The sequence below is a fragment of the Chlorocebus sabaeus genome, chromosome 13 (assembly GCF_047675955.1).
Source record: "Chlorocebus sabaeus isolate Y175 chromosome 13, mChlSab1.0.hap1, whole genome shotgun sequence".
NCBI classification, from domain to species: domain Eukaryota; kingdom Metazoa; phylum Chordata; class Mammalia; order Primates; family Cercopithecidae; genus Chlorocebus; species Chlorocebus sabaeus.
Genome location: NC_132916.1, coordinates 75,259,331 through 75,275,155, shown reverse-complemented (window position 1 = coordinate 75,275,155; position 15,825 = coordinate 75,259,331). Strand labels below are relative to the sequence as shown.

Below are 15,825 nucleotides of genomic sequence, written 5' to 3'. Positions count from 1 at the left end.
TTTTCTTTTGGTGATTCCACTATTTTTTTCATTTCCAGGGCCACAAAACTCCAGAGTTAGAACTGGTCAGTATGAATCTCTTCTTATAAATGGTTGATGGGGCAGAAATATTTAAATCAGATTTGCTAATTATTGGAAACTCAGGTAAAATGTTTCTTGATGAAAGAGTCACACTACACATTAATTTTAGCCTTTAGATTTTACCTGTGAATTTCAAAAAGCCTGCAATCAATTCTACCTATGGCACAGGTGATCAAAAATCCCCTACTGCCAAGCAGGTTCACAAGAATGGTATTGTGTTAGATATAAGCTCCATATTGGAAGTCTAGACTTCAGGACATATATATGGATGAGAAATCTGGGGACCAACTGGGTTTGCTGAAATAAAGGTAACAGGTTTGGAAAACAAAAAATATATTTGGGAAACATCACTGGCATAATTCAGAGACTTTAGTTGGTTCCTGAAATTTGCTTCTCTCTGCAGTGAACTTTTCCTCCCTCATTTGACTGACAGTGGGGGATCGGTGTGATGTGTGCTTGAAGTACTAGAAGGTGGGGAAGTCAGCAATTTAGTTGCATATGGGGTTGAGAACAACATGAGGCTCCTCACACACCCTGCTGGCTGCCCTCTTTGTTGCAACCTAAATAGGTCACTGGACACTAAGGTTCCCAGGCTAAGACTAGCAGAGGAATATTTAGGAAGTTAGACAGTTTGAGTCTTTAGAAGAAACGGTAAAGAGTTTTGACTTTGATGTCGAACTTGGGATGAAAATGGACATTTTTAAAGAGTTCTATTTAAAGGCCTATCTATTTAGATGTAGTCAAAAGCTTGAAAAAGATTTACTTATATCTACCCTGAGAGTGAGATATAAAATACCCAGGCTAGGTTAAAGGGGAAGAAGATTAGATTTTAATCCATTTTTGAGCTTTTCATGATAAGACATTGTTAAAAGTGTAATTTGCTAAAGTAATATTTTCCTGATTAGAAGGAAATTTTCCAAGTGGAAATGAGGAGTCAGAAAGACAGGAAGGGCATTTTAAAATCAAACCACACAAAATAAGTATAGAAAGTTATATAAGAAAGAAAGCAAAGATCCTCCTTCCAAAAATTGCAGAGTCATTTAAACAGAGTAGCTTATGTCTGTCACCCAGAACCCATGGCCCTTTTTGTTGGTTTTCTTTCTCTCCCTCTCCAACTTACTGGGACTATAAAAGAGGTAAATTTGTGCCATCTGCCTGGTAACTGTTAAGCAAACCCTTATAGGCTCGTCCAGAAGACCAAATGCTAAATATTAAAGCTACTAGAATCAGAGAAATTGCCAAGAGTTAAAGAAAAAAAAGAAAAAAGAAAGAAAGACAAAAACTGAGTGGCAAAATAACCTTCAAGACAGCAGTCCCTTAAAGGGTCCTGGTCAATACTAAAACCATCATCCAAAGTGTAGAAAAATATCAGAAGAAACACACAACGTTCTTTACCAAATGAAAAATCATCTGTTAGGGACAAGACTTATGGACACTGAGTTTGCTCTTCCTGTTTTTTATAACTACTATTTAAGATTTACTTTACAGCCTGTAATTCCATCACTTTGGGAGGACGAGACGGGAGGATCACGAGGTCAGGAGATCGAGACCATCCTAGGTAACACGGTGAAACCCCGTCTCTACTAAAAAGTACAAAAAACTAGCCGGGCGAGGTGGCGGGCGCCTGTAGTCCCAGCTACTCGGGAGGCTGAGGCAGGAGAATGGCGTAAACCTGGGAGGCGGAGCTTGCAGTGAGCTGAGATCCGGCCACTGCACTCCAGCCTGGGCGACAGAGCGAGACTCTGTCTCAAAAAAAAAAAAGAAGAAAAAAAGAAGATTTATTTTACACAGATAAAAAATTATGTTGGTGTTCCCAGTACAAATTTCTTAAGCCAGTGCCAGTGGTTGTCTAGTGGATACTTCATTCATCAGCACTGAGACAGGAACTGTTCTTGTATATCTGTGAGACTAGCGTTTTCCTTTTGATCCTCATTTAGGGTGATCATATAACTTATGACTTGGGTCATTTTTTAGAGTGAAAGTTAGTGTTGACAATAATTATTTTGAGAACACAGGTGTAAAGGCAAACCAGGCACATTGTGTCATCTCTCTTAAGCCAGGTGCTTTCTAACTGTGTCTTATCTTCTGAGGTTATTATGGGTAAGATTAATGTACAAATATGTATGTATAGACACATGTAAACATAAGTACATAGATGTATACATATGTGTATACAAACAATAGTCAGTAGAATGTTATTATTTTTTAACTAATTTCACACTTATCTAATTTTTAAAAGATTTGTTTGACAAATATTTATTCATACCTGTGCTATATCTGGCACTGCTTTTGTCAATGGGGTATTATGTAGACAAAACATACAGGAATACCTGATGTCACAGGACTTATATTTTTGTAAAACGCTACAGAAAATGTTTTTAAATTAACACAACTAAGAAAAATATGTAATAATTACAATCAAATCAGTGTTACATAAAAACATAAAAGAGAACAGGAAAGAAAAAGTGGGTATGTTGAGACAGTATCATGTTGATCAGTTACAGTCGACCTCACCAAAAAGAGGACCATTGAGTGAATAATGGAAGAAGAATAGGGAGTGAATCAGGCAAATATCTGGGCAAGAGCATTTAAAGTAAAGGCAATAGCTTCATGTCTACAATAATAATAACACGGCCGGGCACGGTGGCTCACGCCTGAAATCCCAGCACTTTGGGAGGCCGAGGCGGGTGGATCACAAGGTCAGGAGTTCGAGACCATCCCAGCTAATGCAGTGAAACCTCGTCTCTACTAAAAGCACACACACACAAAAAGGAAAGGAAAGGAAAAAGGAAAGGAAAGGAAAAAGGAAAGGAAAGGAAAAAGGAAAGGAAAGGAAAAAGGAAAGGAAAGGAAAAAGGAAGAAGGAAAAAGGAAAAAGGAAAGGAAAGGAAAGGAAAGGAAAGGAAAGGAAAGGAAAGGAAAGGAAAGGAAAGGAAAGGAAAGGAAAAAAATTCGCCGGGCGTGGTGGCAGGCGCCTGTAGTCCCAGCTACTCGGGAAGCTGGGGCAGGAGAATGGCGTAAACCCAGGAGGCGGAGCTTGCAGTGAGCTGAGATCGCGCCACCACACGGAGGCGACAGAGCGAGCCTCCGTAGTAATAATAATAATAGCTACCACTTCTTAAGTGTTTGTTATATACAATACTTAATAAATGAGCTATAATGCTTACCATAATCCTGCCAACTAAACATTAGTCTCACTATTTTACAGGTGAGGAAAGCATGTGGTATAATTTGGATCCAAATGCCTCCTCAGTCTTTGTTCTTCCTGTCACACTTAGTGGCAACGCAGGGGCAGGTATAGAAATCTACAGAGAAGACACTTTTCTGGTGACAGAGGACAGGGCATCCTTCAGTGCCCTGGCATCATTGTCAAGCCTGGTTTAGGACTTCTTTCTGGATCATTCCAGATGTGCACAGCTCTCTCTCTGACTGCAAGTACTGGCACCCAATCTACCAATAGCAAACGATGACAAAGAAGCCCATTCTGTCAGCGCCATATAGAGAGGTGGGGAGCTAGATACATGCTTCCGCGGAATATTTGCAATGTAATAGCTCACACCCCTTTCCAAAATAGACACAAAGTTTGTGTGTTTGTGTCCATCTGAAGTGAGTACCTGTGCTCTCTTACTCTGCCAGTTCCCTGGCTCTGTACACCCAAGGGGGTCCTACTGTCAGGAAGAACTCTCTTCAGCTACTACCTCAGTCTCAGCCCTGCTGGCCCCAAGTCTAATAAACTAGCATGCAGGGACATGTGACATAAAGTTGGAAAGTCATGTGGCTTTTACAGGGCCATTTCCTTTACCACAGCAACCGTCCAGATAATGTTGTAAGGGTCTGTTATTGAACAAACAAAATCTACTATAGGATGCCCTTTCCTCTAAAGATCCTATATTTTCATGGCTAGTGAATAGAGAATTGTAAACCAATAACATTGTCACTTGGTGGGAAGGTGAAAACACTTTGGTTTCCTGGGGTGTAGTGCCTTTTCATAACACTTGTCTCAGAGTTATTAGTGAGAAAGAGATTTTATGAATCATTTTCTGTGGTACGTTAACTATGTGGACCACTAGGATTCATTAAACCATTACTTTTTGTAATATGTTAAATGGAACCAAATAATTGCAGTTGACTCTGTTTATTTACTTTCAAAAGAAGACCTGCCTAACTGCTTCACAGTGGGTTATGAAAATAACTGCCTTGGTTCTAAATAGTAATCGTGTTCTTATTGTGAAAGCTCAACAAAGACTATAAACTGCTACCTGAGTGCAGCAGCACACAGGCTCTCCATGGGGACAGGAACAGAAAGGATAGCCTCTGAAAACAGGACATTTATGGTGACTGGGAGAAGGGTCAGCAACTCTATCTGCTGTCATTTAGGATGGTTTTTCAGCAGAGTGGTGAGGCAGAAAGAACTCTGGACGAGGCACATAAGCAGCTGGGATTAGATACAGTTCTGCTATATCATATCAACAATGTATTTCTGACTGAGCGCTGGGGCTCACGCCTGTAATCGCAACAGTTTAGGAGGTCAAGATGGGTGGATCACCGAGGTCAGCAGTTCAACACCAGACTGACCAACACGGTAAAACCCCACCTCTACTAAAAATACAAAAAATCAGCCAGGCATGGTGGCAGGCACCTGCAATCCCACCTACTCGAGAGGCTGAGGCAGAATTGCTTGAACCCATGAGGCAGAGGTTGCAGTGAGACAAGACTGTGGCACTGCACTCCACCCTGGGCATCAAGAGAGGAGCTCCCTCTCCAAACAAAAAACAAAAAAACAAAGCAAAAACAAAATAATGTATTTCCAAAAAGCCATGAAGGTTGGACAAGGGTCTTGACCTCCTTAGGCCTCAGTTTTCTAATATATAAAATAATAAAATAATGAAGGGGTCATATTTTTCTGTGGAACAGAAATGGATAACATAAATGGATGAGATTATCTTCCTGAAGATCGCTTCCCCCTCTAAAGTTTTATAGTTTGTTCCTCCAATTCCACATTTATTGGTACTTAGCAAAGCCATTCACACCACTGTGTGAAATAGGTTCTATTATAACCATTTCGCAAAAGAGAAGACTAAAGGGCAAAGCTAAGTCATGAGTGGGGAGGGACACCCTCCTTTCCCTTCACAAAGGGAAACAGAACATCGCCTTTGTAAACAGACTCACATTAATTTCTGAGCCTCTCTTACCTACTAGGAAGAGAGAAGTGTTTCTACTTATTGGTGGATTAGAAAAAAACAAAAACAAATAGAGGGCATGTTCAGCTCAGTCTTTCCTCTTATTTGGAACCAGGCAGTTGACTCGAAGATTCGGATTGGCTCTTCATCCTTCGGTAAATGTGGACTGTAGTTGTCCAGCCGTATCAGTGACTGGACAGGTTAATCTATCTAGTTTGGGGATCAAGTACTCAAAAGTCTGTTGTGGGCACATATCAAAACCATGTCCCCGATCCAGTTTTGTCTTTTGTTTATCAGTTAGTTTTGTTTTTCATTGAAGTATAAATCACATATAGTAAAGGGCAGAAATCTTTACAGGTCAAAAAGCTTTTTATATATGTACACATTCATGTAACTGTTGCCCAGGTCATGGTATGGAGCATTTGTAGAAGAAAGTGTTCATTTATTTAGTTTTCTTAATTTATCCCAGCAATTGTTTTATTTATTTTTCAGTGTGTAGGCTCTATGTGTTTGATTTTTCTGATGCTACTATAATTGGCATACTTTTATTTTTTAATTGTTTGTTGCTAGTATACAGGAATACTGTTGATATTTGCATACTAACTTTGAATCCTGCAAGCTGCTAAATGTACTTATTAATTCTAATTTTTTATAAATTTCTTTGAATGTTCTATGTACACTCACAAGTCTATTCCTAGGTCTACTTCTTATTCGGATTTAAATTTGGGAAGGAAATACATTGACTGGCCCACTAACATCTCAGAGGTCCTGAGTTCAAGGTCACAGACTTAGCAAGGACAGATGAGGAATTCGTATGGAGGCACTCCCTGTTAGGCAGCACTGTGCACGCACGCAGCAGCCCTACCCAACTAGTGGAGCAGTCCCATTACAGACAGCAGGACATTCGTTAGCAAAAATCATTAGCTTAATTAATGTTTGTTCTGAGTTCTTAGTAATATTGTGCCCGTTTGAATGTTCAGAATTAAGAAATATTGAAAGAATGTTTAGCTCAATAAAGTACCTTTGTTGATGCCTGTTTGATTTCGTTAATGCAACCCCATCACTATGCACGTAGGTCCAGTGGTACCTTTCCAAATCTAAATTTTTGGCATTAACTTCAAATTAAAGAACAGACACCACAAGCATGATTCTATCTCCTCGTAAAGCAAGGAAGCATTTGGGGAAACAATGGTAAACGTGACTCCCCCTGGAGAAAATACTCTTCTGATTTTTCGACATTTGTAGCTCTCTACTGCTTATTTTTGCCTGACAGAATTATATATTCAATGCTTAATTTGATACAATCTCAATTCAGATCAAAATAGAAAGGACCATAATTGTTTTATATTGTTAAAATATCGAGCAAAGAAAATGAAGTTCATATTCCTTTAAATTGCCTGATTCTTAGATTTACTGAAAGAAGATTAATCAGGTCATTTTTTAAATGATGACCTCAAAGGGATAAAGTGCCCTCAATTTTGCTTGAAGGCCTGGCTGCTAAAGTTTCTTTATGCTCTTCCAGAGAGAATTTGAGATAAGATTCAGAGCTGTCTAGCCTTGCCTGTGCCCAAGTCTAGGACCTGGGAATTGTTTCTTCTGACACTATATTTTACTCTTTCCCTAAAGGGTTATCTTTGCTCACATCATAGGAAAATATAACAAATCCATTATTTTCTATTCAGTTTATTAAAATGTAAATTAACTTCTATGTAGGATAGAAGAGAAGAAAGAAAAGCTCATTTAATCAAGCACATGTTATTATCACTGTTATTATTAGTTAAATTTCTATTGCTTAACCCCACCTGGGCTTTACATGTGCAAACAATACAGACACTTTCCTAAATGCATCCTTCCAATCTATTGTTAAAACAGAAATTTCTCGTGTGCGTGACACATAAACAGCAGGCTCTTTGCAAATTGACAACAATGTATGGTAGATCTTGAATCTCTGAAAATACAATTGCATTTAGCTGATTCATATTTCAAAAAATTATGGTGTATCTGGAAAACAAATAAGGGCAATCACAAGGGTGTTAAAGTGATGCCGAGGATCAGTCAGTAACAGTTGAATTGTGGGGTTCTTTGTTTCTTTAAGAGAGAAAACAAGGGCTGCTTGCTGTGTGCCTTCGCTGTTATTATTGATCTGACTCAAAACAGTGTTGTGGAGTTATAAACCACTCCCCCTGAAGTAACTAATCTTTGCAGGCCTGCAGGAGGCATTTGGCAGGTAATCATAGAGACAGAGTATGCTACAGAGAGCTGACTGCTTTAGCCAGTGTGGGAAGTTAGACTGTTGTAAGAATCCATCAGGAACCAATTCCTTACTCAACAACCTGCTGGGTCAGAATCCTTGCCAAGCCTATTCCTCTTGGCCTCTCCCACACTCTAAGAAGGCAGATCTATGCTGATAGTACCACCTCTACTTATTTATGGGTGACAGGAAGGATGCTTTCCTTTAGATATGTAAGGAAGCTTCAAAGTTTATGCTATTATGGACAAGCAATGGTATGTCCTTTCTGAGTATCTCTATTTTCATGCTGCAGTGATTTAGGCTGAGCTACTAACACAAAGGGAATAATACAGAGTGAAATACAAGAGCTGTTGTAAAAACTCTACTTATTTCTGGCCTGTTTCATTCTAATGTAACATCTTCTGGTAACCAATACAAGGTCTTGCTTATTACAAAAACAAAACCATAAATGTTATATGGCATGAACATTATAAATCCACTTTTATGATTGACTCCTGATGAACGCAACAAAATACCTATAACTTGACAAAATGTTGCACTTAAAAAGTCTATTTTAGGACATATTACAGAGTATCCTTCAGCCATTTTCCTGAAATTAATATGCCAAGTAGATGAAATGGAAGCATGGAACAGAAGCTGCCATGTTCTGAACAGACTTTGTGATTTAAATATAGACCATAAGGTTTACTACTGTATCAGCAACACATGGGAATAAGATATACTGTGGATTTTTGGCTGGGCTTGGGGGCTTACGCCTGTAATCCCAGCACTTTGGGAGGCCGAGGTGGGTGGATCACCTGAGGTCAGGAGTTTGAGACCAGCCTGACCAACAAGGAGAAACTCTGTCTCTACTAAAAATACAAAATTTGCTGGGCATGGTGGTGCATGCCTGTAATCCCAGCTACTAGAGAGGCTGAGGCAGGAGAATCACTTGAACCTGGGAGGTGGAGGTTGTGGTGAGTCGATATTATGACATTGCACTTCAGCCTGGGCAACAAGAGTAAAACTCCATCACAAAAAAAAGAGAAAAAGATACACTGTGGATTTTTGTTTAAGGTTCATTTCTTCAGGGCACTATTAGTTGGTACTTTATGTAGACTTATCAACCCAGTTAAATGATGACACTCTGTCCCAGTGTTGTAATTGTGAAGATTTCTTGAATGTTACCTTTTATGTGGTGTCTCCCAATAGCATCTCTTCAAAGAGTCAAATTTAGAATTCCTAAGGACCTAATAAAAACTCATGGCTAGTGAAACTTTAGTCAATATCTATCCCAGAATTTAGGAAGATTAATGTTGTCAAGAGCACACAGGCAAGGAGGTTGCAGTAACATCTGTTGATAAAACAAATGTAGGGTCCAGACTTCATGCAAATCTATTTGGATATGTCAGCCACTCTGCTCAGGTTGTAAAGGGCATATTTACAGAAAAAAGAATGACAAATACAGATTCTACAATAAAAAGGATCACCTTGAGAGGTCACAGTCTGAGCAAAATCTATTAAAATTACACTCAGGAATGAAGTATCAGCACTGCACTATAGATAGTAAAGTTGTCTCTCATGGGGTATGTGTTAATAATTTTCAAATAGCTACACATACATATACGAAGACTGAACAAATAAATGAACAGCAGGTGTTAGAAGCCAGCATTTTATCACTGTTGGGTTGGGAGGTTACAAATAAGCAAAAGGAGATAGCTAGAATAAACCATGTGGTACAGAAAAAGGGTTGTTGCGAACATCAGCATGAATTTAAATTTTGTTTGGTATATAAACTGATAAACTTATACAGAAATGATTACAGATACATGTTTACATGTGGTCTGGCATACATATATTACCTAGTTCTTTTCACGGAATCAACAACACTCCGATAGCAGTAAGCACACCCAATGCCCAGATCTTGGTTTCTAATACAATTCTTCAATAAAAGGGATCAGGACTTTTTGGAGAAAAAAAATCATGTGTGGTACAGGTGAAGGAAATATACAAGATGAGTCTAGAGCACTTTGTAGTGCCAGAAAGTGAAGGAGTGCTCAAAAAACAAAACAATGGAGGCCAGGCACCATGACTCATGCCTGTAATTCCAGCAGTTTGGGAGGCTGAGGTGGGCAGATCACTTGAGGTCAGGAGTTTGAGACCAGCCTGGCCAACATGGTGAAACTCTGTCTCTACTAAAAGTACAAAAAATAGCCAGAAATCACCTGAATCTGGGAGGGAGGCAGAGGATGCAGTGAGCCGAGATTGTGCCACTGCACTCCAGCCTGGGCAACAGAGAAAGACTCCATCTCAAATAATAATAATAACAATAAATAAAAACAACAACAATAACAATTTAAAAAATGGAGATATGTCAAAGGGACACAAGAGCCAACTGAAAGACTGCCAACCATCAGAGCCAGAAAAAATCGAGTAACAAAATAAAAAGGATGATAGCGAATTATAATCCAGTGTATAAAATAAACACCTATGCTGATATAAATAAATGATTAAGTAAAAAACAAATGAGAGGCTGGGTGCGATGGCTCAAGCCTGTAATTCCAGCACTTTGGGAGGCCGAGACGGGCGGATCACGAGGTCAGGAGATCGAGACCATCCTGGCTAACACGGTGAAACCCCGTCTCTACTAAAAAAATACAAAAAATTAGCCAGGCGAGGTGGCGGGCGCCTGTAGTCCCAGCTACTCGGGAGGCTGAGGCAGGAGAATGGCGTAAACCTGGGAGGCGGAGCTTGCAGTGAGCTGAGATCTGGCCACTGCACCCCAGCCTGGGCTACAGAGCGAGACTCCATCTCAAAAAAAAAAAAAAAAAAAAAGAGAGAGAGAGAAGAGACAAATCTGTACAGGAGAATTTCAAATAATTTATGTAGATACTCTGTTCTCAACAAGTTGAAACATAACTCCCCATTCTTTAAGTGGGTCGTACACTGAGTGACTAGCTTTCAAAGAGCATAGCTTTAAAAAAAAAAAAAAAAAAAAAAAAACAGGCATAAAAAGTAAGTTTATGGTAAGTCTGGTAAACACCACCTTAGCCGAGTGATCAGTGTTAACATCATCAGTGATAAATTGATCATATATACTTGAGAATGTCACTTTATCTTTTGGCCTTCCTCTCCCTAATCCCAACTGAACTATGAGAAATAAGCTAGCCAAAGTCAAACTTAGGGACATTCTACAAAATACCTGATGAGTACCTCTACAAACTCTCAAAGATATCAAAAACAAGGAAAGGTTGTGACTGTCACAGCCCAGGGAAGCCTAAGGAAACAAGGAAAATAAATGAAATGTGATGTCCTGGATAGAATTCTGGGAGAGAAAAAGGAAAAAAAAAAAAAGATGAAATCTGAAAAAAATAGAGTTTAGTTAATAATAATGCATTAATGTTGGTTCATTAACCATGACAAATGTTATGTGGCAATATAGGATATTAATAAAAGGGAAAGTTAGATGTGGGATATAAAACAACTCTGTGCTATCTTGGCAAATTTTCTTTAACAGTATTCTAAAATGCAAACGTTAGTTTTAAAAATAGGTCCAAGAACTAGTCTGACATCTGACCCAGTATCAGATAATAAGTAATAATGTGATTAAATGCTTGCTCTGTGATAGGAGCTCCATTAGGTGCTTTACATGTGCCATTCTATTCATTTCACAAGGACTTATGAAATGGGTGATAGGACTAACCTTAACTTATCGATGAACAATCTAAAGACTAGTGTATCAAATAACTTGTCCAAGATCACACAGCAGGATGTGGATGTGGCAGTCACTAGATTAACACCCAGCCTGCCTGACTCTGCAACTCTCACTCTTAAGTTTGAGGTACTTCTGTCTCTTGCTTAGTTACTGTCCAGGAGTAACATTATACTCAGCAAGCTAATGGGAAGATGTGATATTTGTTGCAATATTAACAAATGTTTGTGTGTGAAAAATAAAATTTGTCCCTGATTGCAGACCATATATAATCTATAAAAGACCTTCTACAACATTGTATCACATGTAACGTTGCTGTGATTTATTTCACACGAATGATGTTAATATAGAGACAGAATTTTTGCATAGTTCTTTATATAGATGCTTTGTTCATCACTGCATAGAGAAGGTTAAAAATCAACAGGCAAAACTAATTTGGAAAGATGCTCACCACTAAAAGTCAGGATTATAGATTTTACAACCCTCAGACCAACACAGCCACAATAAACTACTAACGGATTCCCTAAGGTTTTGTCTGAGTTCCCAGACTGTTACGTGGTCACTTCTTCTGAACATAATCGTTGTCCATGCACTTAAAAAGCTTCAAGTGCGCCTTCTCTTCTAGGGGTAAATACACAAAAACGGTTAACTTAAGACTCTAATTAAATGAGCAGCCCTTGAGGCAGGCATACAGTCATGGTTGTTGATATTAGTTTAGAGCCCAAATAATAATAACAAACTTTAAAGAAGCTCTAAGGTGCCACAAGGAATTATCTCAGAGAAGCAGCGCCTACGCCTACAAGGCTTCTCATTAAGGTTGACTGCACCGTTGGGGTTAGGTCTTTGCAAACAGACCTTGCACAAGCTTACCAAAACACACTCATCAGAAATGTGATTGAGGAACATATGGAGTTTAGCATCTCTGGGCCAATATTTCTGTTGACTGTGGAACTTTTTTAGTGCTTTGGGGAACTTGGCTTTCTAGAAAGTCACGTGTTATTCCCTTTTTGGATGATGTCTTCATCATGGGATTCAGTCCTACCAAAATACTAATTGGGCAACATATCAAGATTCTCCCTGATGGTTTCTAGTTATTTTGAGATGAGAATACATGAGACAAACACAAATGTGGTCAGGTGCTTATTTGTCTACACTTTTTCCATGTTCGTTTTTGTGCCAAAAGTAGATTATTTTCTAATATTACAAGAAAAACATCTTCAACTAGAGCTTGGAATTTAGATGAAATAGGAGTGGTCCCTCTACTCCCTCAATGTATGTATTTGATTCTCAAAACCGCATAAACAAGGAACCAATTCTAGAGAGAAGGAGGGAGACAGAAATCTTAACGTACTACTAACCACTTGGTTTTTCTAACCAAAACCAAGAAAACAGAAAAAATAGACCATAGTTAGTCATACATAACCAAGGCTAGATTGAAGGAATGAGCAATGGATACCTTTACCTCAACATAAAGGAAGAAGTCTGGACTAATGTACGAGATTTACACCAAAGCCTGTGTTAGTCGAGGGCGGTCCTGGTTCTGGGTACAAAACGCAGTGGTAGTACAGCAGACCTCTCTCACCATGTGTGTGCATGCACGTGGGTTTGCACATGCTTTGGGTTGAATACTAGAATGTGTGCATTCAGAGGACCCTACTATTTTGGGGCCTGTTGTTTTGTAGCATCCTCCAACTGAACTGAACACTGAAAGAGGCAACCTTTTCTATAAGAGGACATGCTAAGCTGCGAGTGAGGTTAGAAATGTGGCTTTGGGGCTGGGCATGGTGGCTCATGCCTGTAATCCCAGCACTTTGGGAGGCTGAGGCAGGCAGATCACAGGGTCAAGAATTCAAGACCAGCCTGGCCAACATAGTGAAACCCCATCTCTACCAAATAAACAAAAATTAGCTGGGTGTAGTGGCGCATGCCTATAGTCCCAGCTGTGTGGGAGGCTGAGGCAGGAGAATCCCTTGAACCCAGGAGGTGGAGGTTGCAGTGAGCTAAATATCGGCCACTGCACTTCAGCTTGGGCAATAGAGTGAGATTTCATCTCAAAAAAAAAAAAAAAAAAAAAAAAAAAATAGAACTGTGGCTTTGGTTCCATGCTCTGATTTCTCTCATCCAAGTACTAACCAGGCCTGACTCTGTCTAGCTTCTGAGATCAGATGAGATCAGGAGCATTCAGGGTGGTATGGCCCCTGCACTAATTTCTTACACAGCTAGACACGAAAACAAAAATGCAGCAGCAGAGATTACTATGTCCTTCAACAAGGGACAAGAAAGTCATTGCAGAGACTAGTTTGCTGAAAAATGGGCACTAGTACCAAGATAGGTGTATTAATTCTGTATATGCTCAGAAATAGTTAAGAAAGAAAAGCCAAGGAAAAGATTGATCAGTATGATACTGCCTCACTAATTAAATACGACAGATTCTTCTATGGGCTAGGTCAACAGGAAAACCATTAACAGAAGCTTCTCTAAGTACAAACCTGGCATTGATTTTTCAGTAGTGTTCCCTGAAAGCTCACAGAATCTAAAGTGAAGGCAGAAATGATTTCCTTTTGCCTCAACAACTGCTGAGTCATAGTCACCAGGTATGTCTGCAAATGCTAATGTAAACTGAAACAGCATACAAAATTCCTTGCTGGATTGTTTTCAGACTGTATTCATCAAGGAGGAAAAGCCTGTTTTGTGTGCCAAGGGATGTTGCAGTTTAGTGGGTTTCCATGGTCCCTGGCTTCCCGCAGTGGAATGTTATGGTGGTACAAGTTATAGAAGCCCAGTGTAGCTTATGATGTTAAGGGAAAGGATAGCTGAGGGCTAGTGTGCTGACAGAAATGCGGCACAACACTTCCCCTATTCCTGCCGCCAACTGCAAAACCTTCTTCGTATCGTCAGAGTAGACTTTGATATCAGCACACTTTGCTTATTTTCATGCAGTAATAAGTTCTTTAGACAATTGTCTTTCATATTATCTCAATTATTCTCAGAGTGAATGACTTACAACTCTGCAATAGGATGACAATCTAAGTGAAGCATGATTATTATTGATGGTGACAATACATTTAAGAATATTCAAAAGAAAACCCGATATGATGACTATAAGGTATCACTCAAGATTATTGAATAAAAGCTGTAATACAAAATGAGGTGTCTATTTAGTATATTAGTCAAATTCAGAGCTCTTAATGTCTGTGGAAATAAAATAAGCTGTGTATAAATGGAAAAAATGAAAGGGAAAAGTTCAGATTATTATTTTAGTCTGATACAGTGAGATGTTCTTCAAGTCCCTTAAATGTAGAAAAAAAATTATGTTCCATGTTAAGGTTGTGAATTGAGTTTGGGTAGAAGGGAATCGTTGAATGCTCATATGCATTCAGTTCTTTGGTGGGATGAAAATGTCAGCACCTGATATAATAGGAATTTTTACTTGCTTTTAGAATAAAATTAAAATGAGAATGCCAGTTCATCCTTTGAAGTTATTCAAGAGAATAAGAATTTAATACCGCAGTGATTGCATTTCCACTTGGAAAAGTGCCTACTTAGCTGTTCATGGAGTATGTTTCATATGTTTAACTCTGTGCTATTTGTATATAATAGAGTCAAGCTTTGTGGGTCCAACTATAAGGACACGGATTTAAGAAAGGCTGCAGTCACTGTGGCATCCCAGGGAAGATTTGTGGAGGAGGCTGGGCATAAGATGACTATTAAGCAAGAATAAGACACAGAGTAGAGAAGAGAAGAAGGGGAAAGGGGCTGCTAAGTAGCAATGGAACTGATAGTGGTGCAAACAGAGTGTGGAGGGGGCAGGGCAGATCCAATCCTTTGTGAACTTGGTTAATAAAGAGCTACTCTGGGCTTCTATAACTTGTACCACCATAACGTTCCACTGCAGGAAGCCAGGGAATAACAACAGTTATTTATTGAACTTTAACAAATCAGAGGGCTTTAGATTTGAAGCAATAAGTCAAAAGGAGCCCCTATAGACTTTCAGCATAGACAGACTCAATAGACTATCATTTCTTTGAAGGTCTTATCTGCTAGATGGTGTTCAGTACACAGTGACTATTTTAAACATACATAAGCTCACAAGTCCTACTCCAAGCCATAGACATGTATGAGGCCCTGAGAAGGATGTGTGAACTGTAGAGGCAAAGAAAGCAATGTTAATACTCTTTGATTAGCTGCGGCTTGGACCCCAAACCAAATTCAGAATTCAAACAGGATAAGATAGACCACATAGAGGACTTGTTGGAGCTGAGCTTGTTAGATGCCAGTAACTTTAACCCTGCTCCGTCTTTTCCATGCCAGTCTTAGGAACTTTTGAGCTTGGATTATATCACCATGGAAAAAGCCAATTCATAGCATACCTGACATAGCCCAGTAAAATGGAGCCATTATAGTTCATGGTAAAAATATATTAGCATTTATCTAATATTTGACCTGTTGGAGATTAGGAATATGGGAAGTTTTTATTTTTCCTGTTTGCACACAAATATTTCTAGCATTGCATAACATGATCATTTCCTTGGTATGAATCATTTGCAGTAAATTTGTTCAATCAAGATGTTTCTTTAGACTCTTGATCCATATTGGAAAATTGCCCTCCAGGAAAAATTGTA

The 15,825-nt window shown here is 39.1% G+C and overlaps 1 protein-coding gene across 2 annotated transcripts in view; it reads right to left on the bottom strand.

Moving 5' to 3' along the window:
* GRM1 (glutamate metabotropic receptor 1) overlaps nucleotides 1-15,825 on the bottom strand; it is a 442,031-nt gene that overhangs the window by 91,843 nt on the left and 334,363 nt on the right. The gene's annotated exons all lie outside the window — the stretch shown is intronic.